General features: G+C 41.3%; 1 long non-coding RNA gene across 1 annotated transcript in view; it reads left to right on the top strand.

Moving 5' to 3' along the window:
• The first annotated feature begins 1013 nt into the window (after window positions 1–1013).
• Window positions 1014–20640, top strand: part of LOC124086071 (uncharacterized) — a 35261-nt gene continuing 15634 nt past the window's right edge. Inside the window, exons 1-4 of the long non-coding RNA XR_009225955.1 lie at window positions 1014–3093; window positions 7768–7894; window positions 8582–8714; window positions 10748–10835. This is a non-coding gene — a long non-coding RNA (uncharacterized LOC124086071). The remainder of the gene's footprint in view (window positions 3094–7767; window positions 7895–8581; window positions 8715–10747; window positions 10836–20640) is intronic.

Consider the following 20640-nt stretch of genomic DNA (forward strand, 5'->3'; position numbering starts at 1 on the left):
TCTAGTTATGTTGATCTTAATCTCAAAGATATCTGATGATTAAAAACCTTAATTCAGATAAGAGATGCCTCTGATGTTCAGACTCATTTCAGCCTAGTCATGTTCTGTTTCCTCCCTTCCAGGCCCTTTCTGCCCATAAGAACATGCATGTACTTAGTGCAGCACAATGGCTGCCACCTGGCCAGAATCAAAAGCTCTCATGGAGAAAACCCCCAGCCTATGATTTTTAAGTACGTGGTCAGCATGGACCAACTCCAGGCACTAATTGCCCAGAGGGACCACTGCCAACAGGAGCTGGCTTTCCACCGCAGGAGGTCAAGGCCTTCAGCTCACCTTGGTACGTCATCAGCCATTATAGACTTTAGTTCCCAGGAGCTTGCACCAAGCAGCTCATATTCATGAGACTCCTGTATCCTCAGCACCAAGGTCACAGCCTGGAAAGTGCAGAAATGCTTTTCCCTGGGGACAAAGAGCCAGGGCAATAGTTGCTTCTCTTTGCTGAAAGCTGTGAAGGGTCTGAAGTCTCTTCCCAGCCTCATTTGGGCAACTGAGCAATAAAGAGCTCCTGATGAGGCCCTTGGAATGCAGTGTTCATGCACTATGAGAGGCAGTGATGCCTCACTGTGTTTTATCTCAGAAAAGATTGCTAACAGCAAGGCTTAGTTTTTTGAAGGTGATTATTCCATGAGATTCTCTCTCAGACTGAGTGCAATTAGTGTCTTGGATAATTGCTAATTAGAGAACAGAGTTGGTGTTGTACAGTTCTTTCAGGACTCCAGGTAATTCTGTGGATGGCTGTTTGTTTATTTTTAGTCTACCCTGTACAATTCTGTTAGAAGTTTTGTATTTTCTTCCTTTGAAGTCATTAGATTTGTGACTATGTCCAACCCTGCTGCCTTGGTGAACCTCTTTGGTTTTCTGGATGCTGATCTGAGTTCTCTGAGGTCATATGTCAAGTCTGTCACTCAGCAGCTGGGGTATCCTAGGATCTTTCTGAATCTTCAGAGGTAAGACACCCATCTCTCTAAGATTTATTAATGCAGCATCTATAAAGCATGTGAAGTAAATGCTCCTTATTCATAACTCTGCAGTGTATTGAAATTATAATTAGTGCTGAGAAACTTAGTACTTATTATTAGTCAATTGCTACCACATAGATCACTGACTTAAGATTGTATATCCCCAGAACAATGAGAAAGTTGGCTCCTGGAGAGTAAATCAATGCTATAGCACAAAGTTAGGTCATTTAACTAGAGAAAATGAGGCAAATTGAGTAGTTTTTTTTTTTCTTCTATTAGTTAACCAATAACAGTCAGAAAGAAAAAAAAATATCACTCAGTGACTCAGGGAGTCAAACTTACGTATCCCCAACATGTAGTCTATTCCAGAAGCGAAACATTGCCCAGATTGGTAAAGGATTCCTGCACGAAGGGTCATTGTGTTCCTAGTGATTTGCAAGTGTTTGTTTAACAGATTGTCACTCTTTCTATATAAATATTTAAAACAACAAGAGTGACACAACCAAGTATTTTGTTGAGCTTAGGAGAAAAAAAGAATTTCAAATTTGTTAAACACTTTTTAAAGAAAATAAAGGAAGTACATCATACATACTCAAAATATATGAATTTCTTACATGTGATCTCTGGAGAATTTTTAGTAGACACTTAATTCAAACAAATTTGGTTGCAGACCCATGTATCTCCAGAAGCTCTAAACTGGAGATAAGAGAGGCAGCAAGTGTAGCCTAAAATTCCTTCAAATCCTTGCACTAATTGGCTTTTTATCATCAATAGATGCAAATAGGTGTGCAGGGCGTGGATGCTACCCTTGTGCAGAAGGAGTAATGCCAACCAAAGCCTTCAACGGGAGCCTTCCTGAGGATGCTGCAGAGAGAGCACCACAGGATGACTGTGATACAGGGAGCAAATAGCATCAGGGTAGATGGGCAGGTGACATTCAAGATACAGTTCCATTTTATTTACAGAAATTTTTTTGAAAACAAATTCTCAGGAAGTACTGGAAAACCGGTACCTTGAAAAATTACAAGAGGAGACTCAGGAGCAGCAAGACCAGAGCCATAGGTTAGCAATTTTTTCTTTTTCTTTTTTTTTGGTTTTGCAGCTGGCCTGGGGAGAAAAGGTTGGGCACCAAGAAGGTGAATCTTTATAGTACCAAATAAAGAGCCAAGCCACGCCATAGAGGAAAAAGAATAAGCATGTATCTCTAAGTAATGTTTAACACACAGTAGGAAATGTCAGTGTTATAAAGACAGTTTCTGTCTTCCAGCATCTTCCAGGTCTCTGTATTAGAGTTTCAGGGACACAACTATGGATGGCTGAAGAGGAAGTGTGACAACTTTGACACAGTGGGGAAGTATTTAGTCACCGCATTGTGAATGCTAGGGTTACTGAGTACTGTACCTGTGGCTGAAGAGAATCAACCCAGGGCCAAAATACTTGAGGAAGTAGAGCAGTATTCCTTGTTCATTGATACGTTTCCTATTCCTCTTCATTTCTGCCTCTGATTCCTTTTGATATCTTTTTAAATCATTCCCTATACAAATCCTGTTGGTGAAATAAATCTTGAATGGAGCCAAAAGTATTGTGTACCTTTAAAAATATCCATTTGTGGGAGACCAACCTTGCCTGTGACCGAGTCACTCCCCAGCTGGGTGATGGAGGCTTCAGGCGGCAGATGTCCCTAGATGCCCCACCCTTCTTGGGTTCGAAGGACAGTGTCCTGCATGGGTGTGTCTTGCTGTAGCCCCAAGGGTGGAGCTGTGCTCGCCTGTCCCTTTGTAATATCACCCCTTGCCCTGTTTGGGATAGAATGTTCCATGGAAACACCTTTTGTGTGTCCCCTTATCTTACTGTGCCCTTGGGTATGGCCTACCTAATGTCAGTCAACCTGCTGACAGCAGACATCATGAAGCTACACGCAGCCCCCTGAAACCTGACCCGTTGCCTCGTTTGAATAGCTTCTCCTCAATAAAAGAGGTCAGCGCGTGGGGGCTCGCGCTCTCTCTCTTGTCTGTCTCTCTTTCTGCAGACCCTTAAGGTCAGAGGAGCCATCACAGCAACCTCGAAGAAAAAGGTATTTCTGTCTCTTGTGTGGTTATTTTGCGTAGCCCAGTTAGCCCAGTTCCCCTGGAGTAACCCCTGAGCATTTTAGTTTCTAACAGAAACCCGGCATTCATTAATTCTTAATTTATAAGTGAAATTATAAACTCCAATATAAACACAAAATCGTTCATTTATATGTAAGAATTTCTTTGCTGTTCAAATTTATGAAAGAGCAAATGTTGAATAATTATGTTTTTAAAATTTCAACACATATTTCAATACATCTATGAAATATGTGTTGAAATTTCTGCTTCCTAGAGATAAATTTGCAGCACATTTTAACAAAGGAAAAAGGTGGTTGGTACTGATTCTTTGCACATGCCTCAGCTACTGGCCCAGGGCTGGGTGGTGATGAATGAGGTTGGTGTGTTTGTAAGCTGGTGGTGTTGTCAGCAGAAGCAGAGGGCTTCTTTAACAGGGAGCCATCATGAGTAGTGCTGCTGTGCATTGGGGAGAAGAGGAGTCCCATTCCAGATTCTCAGTTGTGGTCTAATGGTGACAGCTGATGGGTTTGAAAGGACATGCTGAAAAGGACAAGCATCTTTTTAACTGATTTGATGTCACCTGCATTTTACCTCTCATCTTGCTTCTCTGTGGAGGGGGAAGTCCCCCTTCCTACCTGTAAGCCATCCACTTTATAGTCACCATCACTCTCACCTAGACTGGGGATTGCCAGTGTCTTTAGCATCAAGGTGAGGACCTTAGAGTTGAAGTGGCCTCCTTCTCTGTGGCTGAGTTATGGTGGCCCTGAGGAGGTGGTGCTGGAGGACTGAGGTATGTTTGGTTGAATAGTTAGGAGCCCAAAATTCACCTGCAGCAGGAAGGAGGTTAATCTCCATAGTTTCCAAATAAAGAGCCAAGCCATTTAGTAGAAGAAAAGGCACAAACATGTGTCCCTAAGAATTTTTAACACACAATAGGAAGTATCAATGTTACTTTAATGAAAAAAGAAAAAGAAATCATATTTTGAATAATAACTTTTTTTTCATGGCATTTTATGATCTCAAGCAGATTTTAGGTCAGTGTATAAATTAGTCTGATGATTATTTTGGTGACAATTGTATTTTGAATTCTATTTCCCAATAAATTCTATAATTGGAATCTTCAAGTAAAATCTGTAAGTATCATGCCTGAATGAGTAAAGACTCTTTGTTTATATTCTAATAAAAGAAAAAAAAAACAAGGTAACTTAAGTCTCAATATTAAAATTTTTTTAAACATTAAAAAGTATGCTGTTTCAGAGTTAAAATTTTGATCATTTCTAAAATAGTCTATATTTTACATAGAAGGGAGTAAAGCAATGATATGGGGAGGCAGGCAGTGGGGGACCAAATAGGTCTCACCTTTATTATACTTGTCTTTTAGATGGAACCCCAGTGAGGTGGTAGGTTAGAAGAACCAATGAAATACACACTTACTGTGAAGCTTCCCTGCCTGATACTCAAAAGGGTACTTGTGGATTGGGGGGGGAACTTCATTGATTCTCAATATCACTGCAACTGTGATGCTGACTGGAATGAATAGTGATTTCCACATGCTTTCTCTGTGCAAATTGCAATGTTTTATTGCTTAAACTATGTGCCTTAGGCAGATATTAGACAAGATAAGTACAATAAGAAGAATAAAGTATTCTCCAAGAAGTTAAAGAATGAGCTTTTTTGTATATGTTGTCGTTTACCTGAGGCCTAAAATATCAAGATGGTTATTTCAATTTACCTATGAACAATTATGTCTATTTTATTTTTCTACTTAAACAAAATCAAATACCAGATTAATGTTCTACATTCAGTGGAAATGAAATGTCAGCCTTCTTAAAATTAAACTGAGTGTCCATGGCTGATCTTGAGTTGTTTTTTAACCCCATAAATCCTTAAGTGACCACATGAGGGAAACTAGAAAAGTTCTTGGGTCCATAAAAGGGACATATAGAACTCAAAATTCTCCCTACAGTTGTAGGTTTCAAAAGGCTACAAAGCCAATGAAAAGGTGAACAAGGACAAATCTTCCAGTTAGTACATGAGATAGAAAAAATTAAGTCTGAAACTTCATGTCTATAGATGTGCCCTTAAATAGATTTTTAATGCAAATTAGCAATACATAATTGGTCTTAGAATTAAATTACCATGGCCACAGGTTGGTAGCACCATCAGCATGTCATAGAATTATAAGATATTCTTACTGAGGGTCTGCCCTCCTCCTTAGCGCAGCATCACAGGGTTCTCACAGATAAAATGCCTCCAAGTATAAGCTCACACTCCAGTATTATAAAACACAAAAGAAAGTGGGAGGGTAGAGAAACCACAAAGGGGAGACTGGAAACTTATTCTGGTAGCAGGAATCTTTTCTGTGCTCCTTCCTAGTTTCTCATTTTAGGCTTATGACTCCATCAATTCTCTCCTATCTTTCCTGCACCTGGTTTGTTTGTGGGAATTGCTAACATCTGGCTTGCCGCATCCTCAGTACTGGTTGGCAAGCCTAGTTTTGCCCAAATGGGTCTTCATATCACTAGGACTTGTGCTGATAGACTGAATGCAAAGTTGAACACCTGTCTAGATAACACTACTTTGCAGCACATGATGGTCCTTGATCACCATCAAATGCCAGATGTGACCAGTGGTACTGAGATGCTGTTAAATTGTTACCTGATAGGGGTCTGAAGAGGTCCCTCAGAAGAAGCGGACCTCAACCCAACCCTGGTAGGTTCTTTGTTTATACCAGAGAAAAGAATTTCAGGATGTGTCAGAAAGAGTCATAAACAGAAATTATTTATTTGGGAAAGCAAGGAATACACACTTCCAGGAACAGAGAATGTGGGCCATCTCAGGAATAGACATGCTTTGGGGTCTTTTTTTAATGGGGACTCTGTAAACAGTAAATGTGAGAAGTAGGTGGGAGTGGTCCAGCCTGGTGAGCTCAAGGTTCTTAATCATGCAGAACAGGGTGCTTCACTATGGTCTAGTTGTCATGATCTTTAGATTGACAATATTTAGTCATAGATAATGTTTGGAACATACTCATATCATAGGTCTCTACAATTTTTTTCTCTTGGCTTTATTTAGGCTAAAGAAAATATACTGTGTAACCTAGCAGTGCACATAGGCAGTAGTTATCTGGACATGCAATATTCCAAGATGTTAGGAACTTTAAACAAATTTATGTCCAGAGGAAAACAAACTTGGGGAGTTAAGATGATGATGTTCATGGAGCTCTCATTTAAAGTTACAGTTTATCTCCCTTCCCTGTTCTTTTCCTTTCTACCTATCCTTATTTCTTCTATCCTATTTCAAAACCACCTCTAATGGCTAAACCTTGAATTGTTGGCCTTTGGTTCATTTGGTTCATGGAGCAGTCTGTGAAAGAATGTATTTCTGTCTTTTTCCTCCTGACATGTTCCTCTTTGTTCTCAGTTTATATACTCATGCACTGCTGTCTTGGCACATCCAGTGGTCTTGTTATTGTAGGCATAACAAAAATGTAAAACCTAAGAGCCATCTAACATTTTTGGGAGAACAGTACTAGAGATTGAACCCAGGCATGCTTTACCGTCAAACCATAGCCCTGGTCCTTTTTATTTTTTTTTATTTCTTGCTAGAGTCTTGTGAAGTTGCTTTCCGTCTCTTAAGTTGCTGAGACTGGCCTGGAACTTGTGATCCTCCTCAGCTTTCTGACTCGCTAGGGTTATAGGCATGAACCACCATGTCTGGCTCATCTAACTAATTTGCATTGTGAAATTGTAAAGTCTGTCCTGAAATCAAGCAGATCCTTTGTGCCAATTGTAGACGAAATGAGGCTTATTATAAAACTAAAATAAATTTGTCCTAAACCTGTCACTGTACTTGGGTAATAAAGTTTGTCCCAAAATGACCTCTGTACATGGTGTACTATAACAGACAAATAAACTATAACTGTACATAATGGTAGGAATTGGCTTGTAACCAAGCAACTAAGTCTCTGCCAATCACAGCAATGCACCTTAGACAATCATGTGCTATGGACTAATCTGAGCATGCGCATATGGTCAGAAATGCTGACTGCAGCCAATCAGATGATTTCTGGTATGGCACTTCCTTTTCTCTGGTGGTGAGTGTAATCTGCAGAGGTGGTAGGGTTAATCGATTTGGGTCCCAAGTACAATCTTGTGCTAGAACCTTTTTTTCTTTTCTTTGTCTTTCTTTAGGCAAGCTTTGCTAAATTAAGTTTTCTCAGTTTTTCTTCAAACAGTTCCCATCTAGGAACCAGCTGTGAGAACCAGCCTGTGTTCCTTCTGGCATTTGGGAGAACTCAAACACTATTTTCTGACCATCTTTGAGCCATCTGGGAGTGGAGAGCTGTAGTACTCAGAAACAAGAAGAGGCTGCCTTTGGAATAACTGCTTTCCCTCCACAGGGTCCAAAGTTAGACCACAGCTTGAGAGCCCTGGGGTGGGGAAAGAGGGGGTGACAGCAAGGGTACTACTTGATGAGGTGGCCCAGGTGGAAAGCTGTGAGGACCAGCCAGAGGAATTACAAGAGCGAGGCCCAGGAAACCCCGGGGAATGCCCATGAAGGAGTCCCCTCTGAACGCATGTCTAGTTCAGATAGAATCCTTGTGGGCACAGGGAAGAGCAGCACCCATCAAGTGATATTTTCTTGCTCTTTTACTCCAGGGTAGATGCTGGACTTGATGTGGTCAGAGACAAGATCACTAGGCCCATCTGGTGGAAGAGGTAGGTGTACCAAATGCGAAGGGAGAAGTCTACCTGCGGTTTGCTGGACTGGCTCTGCAGGATTCCAGTAAGTCTGGCTGTTCCTGAGAAAGAAACTCCATGTTTCAGTGCAGTGTCCTGTTTTGATTATGAACCTGGGACTGGCAGAGTTAATTACTGCAACCAGACCCCATTCTGCCCCTGGAGAGAACCAGTGGATTTTTCCTTATCTGAACATAAGCAGTTAAGCCATGGGGTCCCTAGATTTCACCCAAGGGCTGGAGCAGGTGTGCCTATGCAGTGTGGAGAGAACAAAGTCAGTTTTGAAGAACTCTGTGAGTGTAGCTTGTTCACAGTCAAAATAGCAGTAACTGGGATTACAGAAAACCGTCCTTTAACACCAATTAGTAGAAACATGGTAAATATCATGTTCAAAAAACAATTTGAGATATTACTTGAAAGAATATTCCTTTTTTTCTCAGAAATGTAAATCTCTAGTGTGTATTAAACTTTAGCTTTTGTGCTAGAAAATGAATTGCTTAATTCTGGAAACAATATATCACAATTATGTGTACTTTATTTAATAAGTGTTGGCAATCATGCAGTAAAAATAAAAACAATTTTAATATAAAAGTTATCCAGTTAAGTTGGTAATACTAGTAAAATGAAAATTAAAACTGATAATATCAAAGTCATCTAGTAGGAATTATGTATTTTAATATTTTAACTTGTTTCCTCTTCATTACAATATTATTAACATTTATTCTCATTTTAGGAAGTGATGTTTGGAGACACTGAGTGACTTGCCTAAGTCATAGACCTAGAATGTGGAAAGTTTCACTCCAGGGACCACAGTGTACAAAAGAAATTTGTGCATCTTATGAAGTTTTTCTTGATGATGGAGATAGGTATGTAAAGTATTCCTAGCGGCAGATTATGGCAGGAATATAGAAGGGTGGTGGGATGGTCTTGCTTGCAAAGTTTCAGTAGGATTCCTGAGCCGAGAGATGTCTGTGTGGTCAAATGTTTGTTAGCATCAAATGGTAGAGATTGTGACAACATGAGGGAGCAGATGGCAGCAATTTCTAGTACTGGACAAAGGGGGGAAGGAAGAGCTGTAGATATAATGAGAGTGAATGAGGGTGAGAAGAGCTAATGCACAAAACTGATCAGACTGCAGGGCTGTGCCAGCCATGTTCCCTAGAGAGAGCTTAGCATTTTCTAATCCCTATTCACTGTGGCCGGCACAACATTATTTTATAGATTTCTGGACGTTAGATTCACCTGTGTGGTTTGTGTAACTGTGGTTCCAAGGGAGTGAGAAGCATGGGCCACGTGTTTATGGGGAGATGGAGGTTCTGATCAGGATACCCCAGCCCAGGGAGGGGCGCCCTAGCAGACCTCTGAGTGATCACCTGTTTGGAATATATAGCAATCCATATTGGCCCTGGAAATAATAGTTTCTGATCTTCCTCATTTATATCTTCTTTTTTTTTTCTTTAATATATTGTCTAGAGGCTCATTGATTATACTGATTTTAATTGACAAGTAATCACACATACTTATAGGGCACAATGGGCCAAATGTAATGTTATGATATAGTATGTCAGGTCAATTAATATTTCCTCCCCATTGCTTCACATACTTATTACTTTTTTCTAAGAAAATTTAAACTCTACTTTTTAGCAATTTTGAAATACACAATATTAAATATATTCCCTATATTAATTAGCTTTTCTCTGAACCTGACAAGAAAAACTTAGAGGAAGAAAAGTTTATTTTGGGTTCTGCCATCTCCTTCACTGGGCCCAGGGTGAGGTAGAACATCATGGTGCAAGGGCATGGCAGAGGAAAGCTGTTCAGCTCATGGCAGGCAAGAAGTATAGAGAACCAGGTGTGGTGGTACATCCCTGTAATCCCAGAGGCTGAGTCAGGAGGGCAGACGGATTGCAAGTTCAAAGCCAGCCTCAGCAACATAGCAGGGCCCTAAGCAATTTAGTGAGACCCTGTGTCAAAATAAACATAAAAGGAGGATTAGGATGTTGCTCAGTGGTTTGGCACCCTGGGTTCAATCTCTGATCCAAATAAATAAATAAATAAAATGGATGGAGGGAGGGAGGGGGAGAGGGAGAGGGAGAGGGAGGGAGAGAGAGAGAGAGAGAGAATATGAGAATAAGAATGAATGAGAACACACACTGGAGCCTGACATAATGTTTCTTGGAGAGAGAGAGAGGGAAGGAGGGAGGGAGGGAGGGAGGGAGAGAGAGAGATGATGAGAACACACACTGTAGCCTGATATACTGTTTCTTAATGTTACATTATGCCCTCAAAAGACACACCTCCAGTGACCTACTTTCTCCCGCCACACCCACCTGTCTACAGTTAGCACTCAGTGGTTCATCTAAAGGAGCAGTCTGCCTATAAGGGTTTACAGATCTCATAATTCAATCTTTTCACCTCTGAATATTCTGCATTACCTAACACATGTGGTTTGGAGATGACACTCCTAGATCCAAACCATGATAATCATCATTCTTTACTAGAGGACTTTTTAAAAAGACTTCTCCACCCTTTGATTTTCTGCTGTTTGAGTATAATATGTGAATGTTTGTTATTTGTTTAGTTTTGCTTTGTATTTCCCCTGATTGGTGAGGGAAGGTATTCTTGGTCCTAGGATTATATCTCAGTCTTTAGTGAGTGTGGGCTCTTGAAAGGAGCTGCATCGGTTTCCTCATTTTCCCCCCTCTCATGGGACAAGATGTCTGGAGGCAGCTGTGGTTGGATGTTTTCCTCTCTCATATGGAAGAGCAGTGGGCGCTGGTGTTGAGTGTGTCTCTTCTTCCAGGTGTGGGGCTAGAGCAGGCTTGAGTATGGTAGTTCCCTTATCTTGGGTCATTTACGGTCTGACGAAATTTCAGTAGGCTTTTCTTTTGTAAAATAGTTTCTCCTAAGGTTGAAACTTCTCAAGAAGAACAGAATGCTTTGGTGCCCTGTGAGATCCTGGTTGAGATCCTGGAGGTAAAACTCACGTAAGTATGAGGAGCCCTGGGTGACTGTGTCAGCCTTTCCACACTGAGTTTCCAGCTATTGTTCACTTCTAGTTCAGGGTTTCCTAGGCCAGTACTGCTTCCCAAAGAAGCTTCTGCTCATGGGTTTTCCATTCCAAGAAGTTAGGAATTTCTGAATGTGCCTTTCTGATTCTTTAATTTTGGGGAATAGGGATTGGTCCTGGGATCCAGTTTCTTTGAATCTAAGACTTGTTGATTTTTCAATTTGTTTACCTTTTTTTTTAATATGTTATGAGGACAGAGTGTTGATTTCTAAGATCCTTACATGATGAAGAACCCGAAAGAGGATCCCCTAACCTGATTCGTGCATTGTTTATTCCATCTTCCACTATGGCCCTGACCATCTTAGGCACATCTGGCCCATATGAGGGAATTGTAGTAGACAGCTACACTGATGACCCCCCAGTGAATCACATCTCCCAGTAAATGCCCACATCCTGTGTGGTTCCTTGTTGCAGTGACTTCAGGCTTGGCCATATGATTTGATTTGGGAAATGGGCCTTTATTGAGTGAATGTAGGAGAGGCTAGAAAAGAACTTACATGTTGGGCTTGCTTTCTTAGAAACTGCTTTTGTTTGTGGAAGCTCATTCTGACCCCATGGAGAATGAGTGGTCCTCAGGTCCAATTAATTACACACTCATATTGACATTACTTGTGACTCTGAAAGTTGGTAAGCTTTCTACCCTATGGGAAAGGTTTTGCTTTAAAATTTCTTGATTCTGATTTTACTTTATAAAATACCATATGAAGTGTAGGCAGCTAGTGCTTTATGGAATAGGAAAAAAAGCATCACTAAAAAGTCTAGGGGTGGGGCGGATAAGGGAGTTCAGAGAAAATGACAATTACTATTTTTATCAAAGAAAGGAATTAACTTCTGAAACTCACTGAATGCAGCCATCTTAAATACTATCAAGTTAATATTAAATATATTTTTTTCAATTTTTCAAGATTAATAAAAACTTATTAAGTTTTAAGGAGTTTTGTTTTACATATTGCAGTAATTCCTATTAGAAAAGAATATATATTTATTAATTTATACGATTACTTGATTTTTTAAGTATTTGTGATCTTTTATATTTTATTTTATTTTATTTTTTTCCCCCAGGCTTATTTTGTATTTTATTTTATTTTTTTATTGGTTGTTCAAAACATTACAAAGCTCATGACATATCATCTTTCATACATTTGACTCAATTGGGTTATGAACTCCCATTTTTACCCCAAATACAAATTGCAGAATCACATCGGTTACACACTCACATTTTTACATAATGCCATATTAGTGACTGTTGTATTCTGCTACCTTTCCTATCCCCTACTATCCCCCCTCCCCTCCCCTCCCATCTTCCATCTCTACCTCATCTGCTGTTGTTCAATTCTCTCCCTTGTTTCCCCCCCCCTTTCCCCTCACAACCTCTTATATGTAATTTTGTGTAACATTGAGGGTCTCCTACCATTTCCATATGCTTTCCCTTCTCTCTCCTTCTCTCCCCCCACTCATCTTTGTTTAATGTTAATCTTTTCCTCATGCTCTTCCTCCCTGTTCTGTTCTTAGTTGCTCTCTTTATATCAAAGAAGACATTTGGCATTTGTTTTTTAAGGATTGGCTAGCTTCGCTTAGCATAATCTGCTCTAATGCCATCCATTTCCCTGCAAATTCGATGATTTTGTCATTTTTTAGTGCTGCGTAATACTCCATTGTGTATAGATGCCACATTTTTTTAATCCATTCATCTATTGAAGGGCATCTAGGTTGGTTCCACAGTCTAGCTATTGTGAATTGTGCCGCTATGATCATTGATGTGGCAGTATCCCTATAGTACGCTCTTTTAAGATCTTCAGGGAATAGTCCGAGAAGGGCGATAGCTGGGTCAAATGGTGGATCCATTCCCAGCTTTCCCAGGAATCTCCATACTGCTTTCCAAATTGGCCTCACCAATTTTCAGTCCCACCAGCAATGTACAAGTGTACCCTTTTCCCCACATCCTCGCCAACACTTGTTGTTTGACTTCATAATGGCTGCCAATCTTACTGGAGTGAGATGGTATCTTAGGGTGGTTTTGATTTGCATTTCTCTGACTGCTAGAGATGGTGAGCATTTTTTCATGTACTTGTTGATTGATTGTATATCCTCCTCTGTGAAGTGTCTGTTCAGGTCCTTGGCCCATTTGTTGATTGGGTTATTTGTTATCTTATTGTCTTAATTTTTTGAGTTCTTTGTATATTCTGGATATTAGGGCTCTATCTGAAGTGTGAGGGGTAAAAATTTGTTCCCAGGATGTAGGCTCCCTATTTACCTCTCTTATTGTTTCTCTTGCTGAGAAAAAACTTTTTAGTTTGAGTAAGTCCCATTTGTTGATTCTTGTTATTAACTCTTGGGCTATGGGCGTCCAATTAAGGAATTTGGAGCCTGACCCCACAGTATGTAGATCGTAGCCAACTTTTTCTTCTATCAGACGCAGTGTCTCTGATTTGAGATCTAGCTCCTTGATCCATTTTGAGTTAACTTTTGTGCATGGCGAGAGAAAGGGATTCAGTTTCATTTTGTTGCATATGGATTTCCAGTTTTCCCAGCACCATTTGTTGAAGATGCTATCCTTCCTCCATTGCATGTTTTTGGCCCCTTTATCAAATATAAGAAAGTTGTAATTTTGTGGATTGGTTTCTGTGTCCTCTATTCTGTACCATTGGTCCACCCGCCTGTTTTGGTACCAGTACCATGCTGTTTTTGTTACTATTGCTCTGTAGTATAGTTTGAAGTCTGGTATCGCTGTACCGCCTGATTCACACTTCCTGCTTAGAGTTATTTTTGCTATTCTGGGTCTTTTATTTTTCCATATGAATTTCATGATTGCCTTCTCTATTTCTACAAGAAATGCCGTTGGGATTTTGATTGGCATTGCATTAAACCTATAGAGAACTTTTGGTAATATCGCCATTTTGATGATGTTAGTTCTGCCTATCCATGAACAGGTACATTTTTCCATCTTCTAAGATCTTCTTCTATTTCTCTCTTTAGGGTTCTGTAGTTTTCATTATATAAATCTTTCACCTCTTTTGTTAGGTTGATTCCCAATATCTTATTTTCTTTGAGGATATTGTGAATGGGGTGGTTTTCCTCATTTCCATTTCATAAGTTTTGTTCCTGATATACAGGAATGCCTTTGATTTATGCGTGTTGATTTTATATCCTGCCATTTTGCTGAATTCATTTATTAACTCTAGCAGTTTCTTTGTAGACCCTTTTGGGTCTGTTAAATATATTATCATGTCATCCGCAAATAGTGATAACTTAAGCTCTTCTTTTCCTATTTTTATGCCTTTAATTTCTTTTGTCTAATTGCTCTGGCTAGTATTTCAAGAACTAAATTGAATAGAAGTGGTGATAGAGAGCATCCCTGTCTTGTTCCAGATTTTAGAGGGAATGCCTTCAGTTTTTCTCCATTTAGGATGATGCCAGCCTGAGGTTTAGCATATATAGCTTTTACTATGTTGAGGTAAGTTCCTGTTATCCCTAATTTTTCTAGTGTTTTGAACATAACGGGATGCTGTACTTTGTCGAATGCTTTTTCTGCATCTATCAAGATGATCATATGGTTCTTGTCTTTAAGTCTATTGATGTGGTGAATAGCATTTATTGATTTCCGTATATTGAACCAGCCTTGCATCCCAGGGATGAATCCTACTTGATCATGGTGCACAATTTTTTTGATATGCTTTTGTATTCGATTCGCCAGGATTTTATTGAGAATTTTTGCATCCAAGTTCATTAGAGATATTGGTCTGTAGTTTTCTTTCTTTGAAGTGTCTTTGTCTGGTTTTGGGATCAGGGTGATGTTGGCCTCATCGAATGAATTTGGAAAAGCTCCTTCTTTTTCTATTTCTTGAAATAGCTTGAAAAGTATTGGTATTAATTCTTCTTTGAAGGTTTTGTAGAACTCCTCTGTATACCCATCCGGTCCTGGGCTTTTTTTGGTTGGAAGTCTTTTGATGGCTTCTTCTATTTCTTCCTTTGTTATTGGTCTGTTTAAATTGTGTCTGTCTTCCTGACTCGATCTGGGCAGATGGTATGACTTAAGAAATTTATCGATATCTTCACTATCTTCTATTTTATTGGAATATAGGGTTTCAAAATACTTTCTAATTATCTTCTGTATTTCTGTAGTGTCTGTTGTGATATTGCCTTTTTCATCCCATATGTTAGTAATTTGAGTTCTCTCTCTTCTTCTCTTTGTTAGCATGGCTAAGGGTCTGTCGATCTTATTTAATTTTTCAAAGAACCAACTTTTAGTTTCATCAGTTTTTTCAGTGGTTTTTTTTTTTGTTTCAATTTTGTTGATTTCTGCTCTAATTTTAATTATTTCTTGTCTTCTACTACATTTGCTGTTGTTTTGCTCTTCCTTTTCTAGTTTTTTGAGGTGTAGTGTGAGTTCATTTATTTGTTGGTGTTTTTCTTTTTTTGAGGAAATAACTCCAAGAAATGAATTTCCCTCTTAAAACTGCTCTCATTGTGTCCCATAGATTCCGGTATGTTGTGTCTGTATTGTCATTTGTCTCTAAGAATTTTTTTTATCTCCTCCTTTATGTCTTCTGTAACCCATTGATCATTCAGTAGCATATTGTTCATTTTCCATGTGATGTAGGATTTTTCCTTCCTTCTTTTATCATTGATTTCCAGTTTCGTTCCATGATGATCAGATATGGTGCATGGTATTATCTCCATGCCTTTATATTTACTAAGAGTTGCCCTATGGCATAATATATGGTCTGTCTTTGAGTAGGATCCATGTGCTGCTGAGAAGAACGTGTATCCACTTGATGATGGTTGATATATTCTATATATGTCGGTTAAGTCTAGGTTATTGATTGTGCTGCTGAGTACTATAGTTTCTTTATTCAGTTTTTGTCTAGAGGATCTGTCTAGTGGCGAGAGCGGTGTGTTGAAGTCACCCATAATTATTGTGTTGTAGTCTATTTGACTCTTGAACTTGAGGAGAGTTTGTTTTATGAATGTTGCAGCTCCATTGTTTGGTGCATACAAATTGATAATTGTTATGTCTTGTTGGTGGATGGTTCCTTTTAACAGTATATAGTGTCCTTCTTCATCCCTTTTGATTAACTTAGGTTTGAAGTTGATTTTATTCGATATGAGTATGGCCACTCCTGCTTGCTTCCGAGGGCCATGTGAGTGGTATGATTTTTCCCAACCTTTTACCTTCAGCCTGTGTATGTCTTTTCCTATCATATGAGTCTCCTGAAGGCAGCATATTGTTGGATTTGTTTTTTTGATTCAGTTTACTAGCCTATGTCTCTTGATTGGTGAGTTTAGTCCATTAACATTTAAGGTTACAATTGAAATATGGTTTGTACTTCCAGTCATGTTTATTTATTTTAGTTTGGCTAGTTTTTACTTTTTGGTTATTTTCCTCCCCCTTTACTGAGATACCTCCCGCTGTTAGTTTTGGGCACTGTTTTTCAATTCCTCTTTTTGTAGTATTTTGCTCAAAATGCCTTGCAGTGCTGGTTTTCTGGCTGTGAATTCTTTTAGCTTTTGTTTATCGTGAAAGATTTTAATTTCATTGTCAAATCTGAAGCTTAATTTTGCTGGATACAGTATTCTTGGTTGGAATCCATTATTTTTCAGCGTTTGAAGTACATTGTTCCAGGATCTTCTCGCTTTCAAAGTCTGTGATGAAAAATCAGTCGTTTACCTAATTGGTTTACCCCTGAATGTAATCTGCCTCCTTTCTCTCGTAGCTTTTAATATTCTCTCCTTGTTCTGTATGTTGGCTGTCTTCATAATTATATGTCTTGGAGTTGGTCTATTACGGTTTTGAATGTTTGGGGTCCTGTAGGCTTCCAGGATTTGGCAATCCATTCCATCTTTCATCTCTGGGAAGTTTTCTAGAATTATTTCATTTAATATTTGTCCATTCCTTTGGTTTGAATCTCTATGCCTTCTTCTATCCCGATGACTCTCAAATTTGGTTTTTTTATGACATCCCATATCTCTTGAATAGATTGCTCGTGGGATTTAAGCATCTTTTCTGTGTTGACTATATTCTTTTCAAGTTGATAAACTTTGTCTTCATTATCTGATGTTCTGACTTCTACTTGATCTAGTCTATTTATAATATTCTCGTTTGAGTTTTTAATTTGGTTTATAGTTTCCTATAGGATTACTGTTTGATTTTTTTTTAAGATCTCTATCTCCTGGTAAAGCTCGTTCTTTGCCATTTGAATCTGTTTGTTTAATTCATTTTCCAAATATGCTTTTATTGCTTGGACTTGCTGCCTCATGTCTTCTCTAATATTCCTTTCCATCTGAGTTAGGTATGCCTTGAGTTCTTTCCCTATCCCTGTTTCTGATGCTTCTAGCTCCTCCTGTAGAATTAAGTTGTCCTGCATTGTTTATACTCCTTTTTTCCCTTGTTTTTTCATGATGTTCACGTTACTTTCCAGCTCTGTTTGATTGCTGTGTTTCTGCTCTCTCCTATAGATTTGTTTTGGTTTTGTATATCTCTGTTGTCTCTCCTTTGTGTTGGTAGACTATGCCTGCTAAAGTGGATTCCGCTGGGAAGGAATTCCAACGGCCAAGCTCCAGTGACGTCACCTCTCTGCTATGGCTGGCCCCAGGCTCCTTGCCGGGGTGTCTGAATGGGGGGGTGGGACTGGACTGTCTCTGGTTGGTTTCAGCTCCCTGTCGCTGGCAGGCGGGCGGTCTCCAGCCGCCCAGTCGCATGGTCGGTCACCGGCGGGCGGGCGGTCTCCAGCCGCCCAATCGCGCAGGCAGCGGGTGGGTGATCGGTCGCCGGCGGACGGGCGATCTCTAGCCGCCAAGTCACGCGGTTGGTCGCCAGCGGGCAGGCGGTCTCCAGCCGCCCAGTCGCGAGGGCCTGGCCTCTAGTCCCCTGGTTTCTCCTGCTAGTCCCCTGGTTTCTCCTGCTAGACCAGATTTCCCCTGAGTGATGCCTCTTGGCAGTTCAAACTGTACTCTGGGCCTGCCGTTTGTTGGGTGTGGAGGGTGTCTATTGGGAACCCCAGCACTCTATTGTTTTGATTTTTTCCGCTTGCCCCTCCCCCAGCGCTGGCTAGGCAGGTTTCGTTTTCGCCGCTAACGGGAGGGGGAGTTGAAGGTCAGGTGTCTCTAGTTTTCCCCGCGTCTTTATGCAGGCTTGCTCTGATAATCCCACCCCCGGAAAGCCTAGGAAAGATTTTATGCGAATTCCCCGCTGTATGGGAGCTGAGCTGAGTAACACACACCTGTTTTATTGTTGCAATCTGTCGGAGAGTGGTGGTGGTTACTTCAGCTCTCCAAGATGGTGGCTGCTGGTTTTCTAAATATTTTTTCTTGAGCTCTTTTAAAGCATATCATAATTGGGGTTTTATTGTAAAATGTACATAAAATAAAAACCAACAGTGAATGCTGTCTCATAGAAAGCATAAAAGGGGAACAGGAAAAAAAGAGAATTTTATCACTGTGTTGTGCTCTAGAGGCTGTAGGAAGGCTCTGGCAGAGGTGGGAGTAACTGTAGGCCATGTCTTCATTCCCAACAGTTCAGGATTCAAATGTGACATTCAGTTTTGAAACACTGTGCTAATATCTCCCTGCTATACTTACTAAAGCAACTTGGGTTCCAGCAAAAGCACTGTGATCATTCAAGCTGGGGCTCTGGGTACTTGCTTCTTCTTGCTGTTTTTTCTGAATGAGGAAGACCCATCGTGGATATTTGTTTGGGTATTCCTCCTGAAATTTGGTCACTACTGAGAAGGTTTTGGTGGAGTTTTGAAAAAGATACTTACCAGCTCTAAGAACTATGAAATGGACATCTAATTACTTCATGAACAGACTCATGAACACCACTTTAAATCTCAGGTTTCACTTTGGAAGTTTGGATTTTCAGTCCAAGGAAGGTATTGGACTGACTCAGAGGAAACCCACAGGCCCCCCACCCAGGCACCAGCCAGCAGACCTCCCAAGTGGTTTCTACTCTGCTCACACTCATCCCTCATAAACAGCACATTCAATCCCCAGCAGCATCAGCAGCAAAGAACTGGTAGCCCAGAACTTTCCAAATTGCCGCAGTCTGGCTGCAGCAAAATAACCCGGGGGTGATGAGGAACTTGTGTACATTGATACAGCAGGAGTGGAGCCGTTTATTGTGGGACCGGAGGGGTATTTATACATTACACACAGCTTATCTTAATCAACATAAACTAGATACAGCAGTCAACCAATAAGGAATCTCCACACTTAATGACTCACTGGCGTTACTTCACAAACCACTCCCTCTGGCAAAATGCCAGGTGCCATCCTGACTTGTTTACAGACTCTAACACCCAATGGGACAAGAGTTTCTGGCAGCAGCCCAGACAGCACTGACAAGGGGAGGTCACAAAGCTCAGATTGTTGAGGTGGGATGTGTGCTTCCTGATCTGAAATAGGCCAACAGTTCCCAGCTTTTACACAGAGAGAGGCTGCCACAGGTCCCACAGGAAGCCAGAGCTGGGAGGGACTGTCCCGTCAGTGACAGCAGAGTTCTATTCTGGACCAGAAACCAGGAGTGAAGGTGGTCAGGGCATGGCTTCTGCCAAGGCCTCATACATCCAGGCCTCTCACTCTCAAGGACATGCACTGGGCCTTGTAACCTGGAGGGCCTTTGCTAAGGGGCCAGACCTGAGCTGAGAGCAGGCCTTGAACCTGCACCCAGGGGAGACTGTGGTGGTTGTGAAGGCCCTGGGAAGGGTAATGCTGGTGGAGCAGCTTGGGGTTAGCGTGGTCTGATGATTGCTTGGTTCTTGGCCCCAGTGAGGCTGTGGGCCTGGATGTGTCCCCTGTGGTCAGTCAGTGGCACCTGCTTGTCTCTCACTTTGGTGGGCCATAGCAGCAGAGCAGGGGAGGGGTTGAGAGGACCTTAGTGGAGCCCTGTGGATGGTGGCAGCTGTATCCTACAGGCACTGCCTCCCTTGGGCACACCCCTGCTGGAGATGATTGAAGCCCCATGGCAAGCTGGGGCAAGAATTACTTTGTAAGCTGTAACCGGGGCAGGGGCTGGCTCAGTGATAGGGTGCTCACCTGGCATGCACGAAGCCCTGGATTCCATCCCTAGTTCCTTCCCCTGCAAAAAGCTGGAATCACCCTGGGCAAACTAGAGGAAGACTGTGGCTTGCATTTTCCTTCCCAAGGCAGGAGGGCGGATTCACGCCCAGGTCACTCCCTCTGTATCCCTGGCCTTGCTCTTGTCTTCTGTCTCCGCCTTCCACAAGCCTTCTTTCCCCCAGGCCTCACCAATGTTTTGGACTCCCTTGTCTCCTTCTATTCAGTCATCAGCAGCTTTGGGCAGTAAGTGACCACGTCCTTCCTTCTCTGTTCCTTCGGGAGGGACCAGCTTCAGCTGGTCCCTTTCCCCACCTGGGTGCTTGGCCCACATTGGACTCCTTTCTCATTCTCCCTGTCGCAGTCTACCGGGTCTCCTGACTACCCCTGGTCAGTTGTGACTAAGTCTGCAGTGTGGTGGAGGTGGGGCTCATGCCTGCCCCTTAGGATGGCATCTGAGCTTCCTGCGCTGTGTTTAGTGCTGGAAAGTTCCCAGTACATGCAGGTTCTCCAAGCACGGTGATGCCTAAGTTAATTCTGCAAAGTGGAGGCAGGAGGACTGAAGCTTTGCCCTGATGAGTTGGCCTTGGGGCCAAGCCTAGACCCCTCAGGCTGTCCTTGAGTAGTGGCAAGTGTAGGGAAGTGGTACCCAGCCAGCACCTGGGTGG

Source organism: Marmota monax, unplaced genomic scaffold, assembly GCF_021218885.2.
Source record: "Marmota monax isolate L192 unplaced genomic scaffold, Marmota_monax_Labrador192_F-V1.1 WCK01_AAM20220418_F8-fsc00854, whole genome shotgun sequence".
Lineage (NCBI taxonomy): Eukaryota > Metazoa > Chordata > Mammalia > Rodentia > Sciuridae > Marmota > Marmota monax.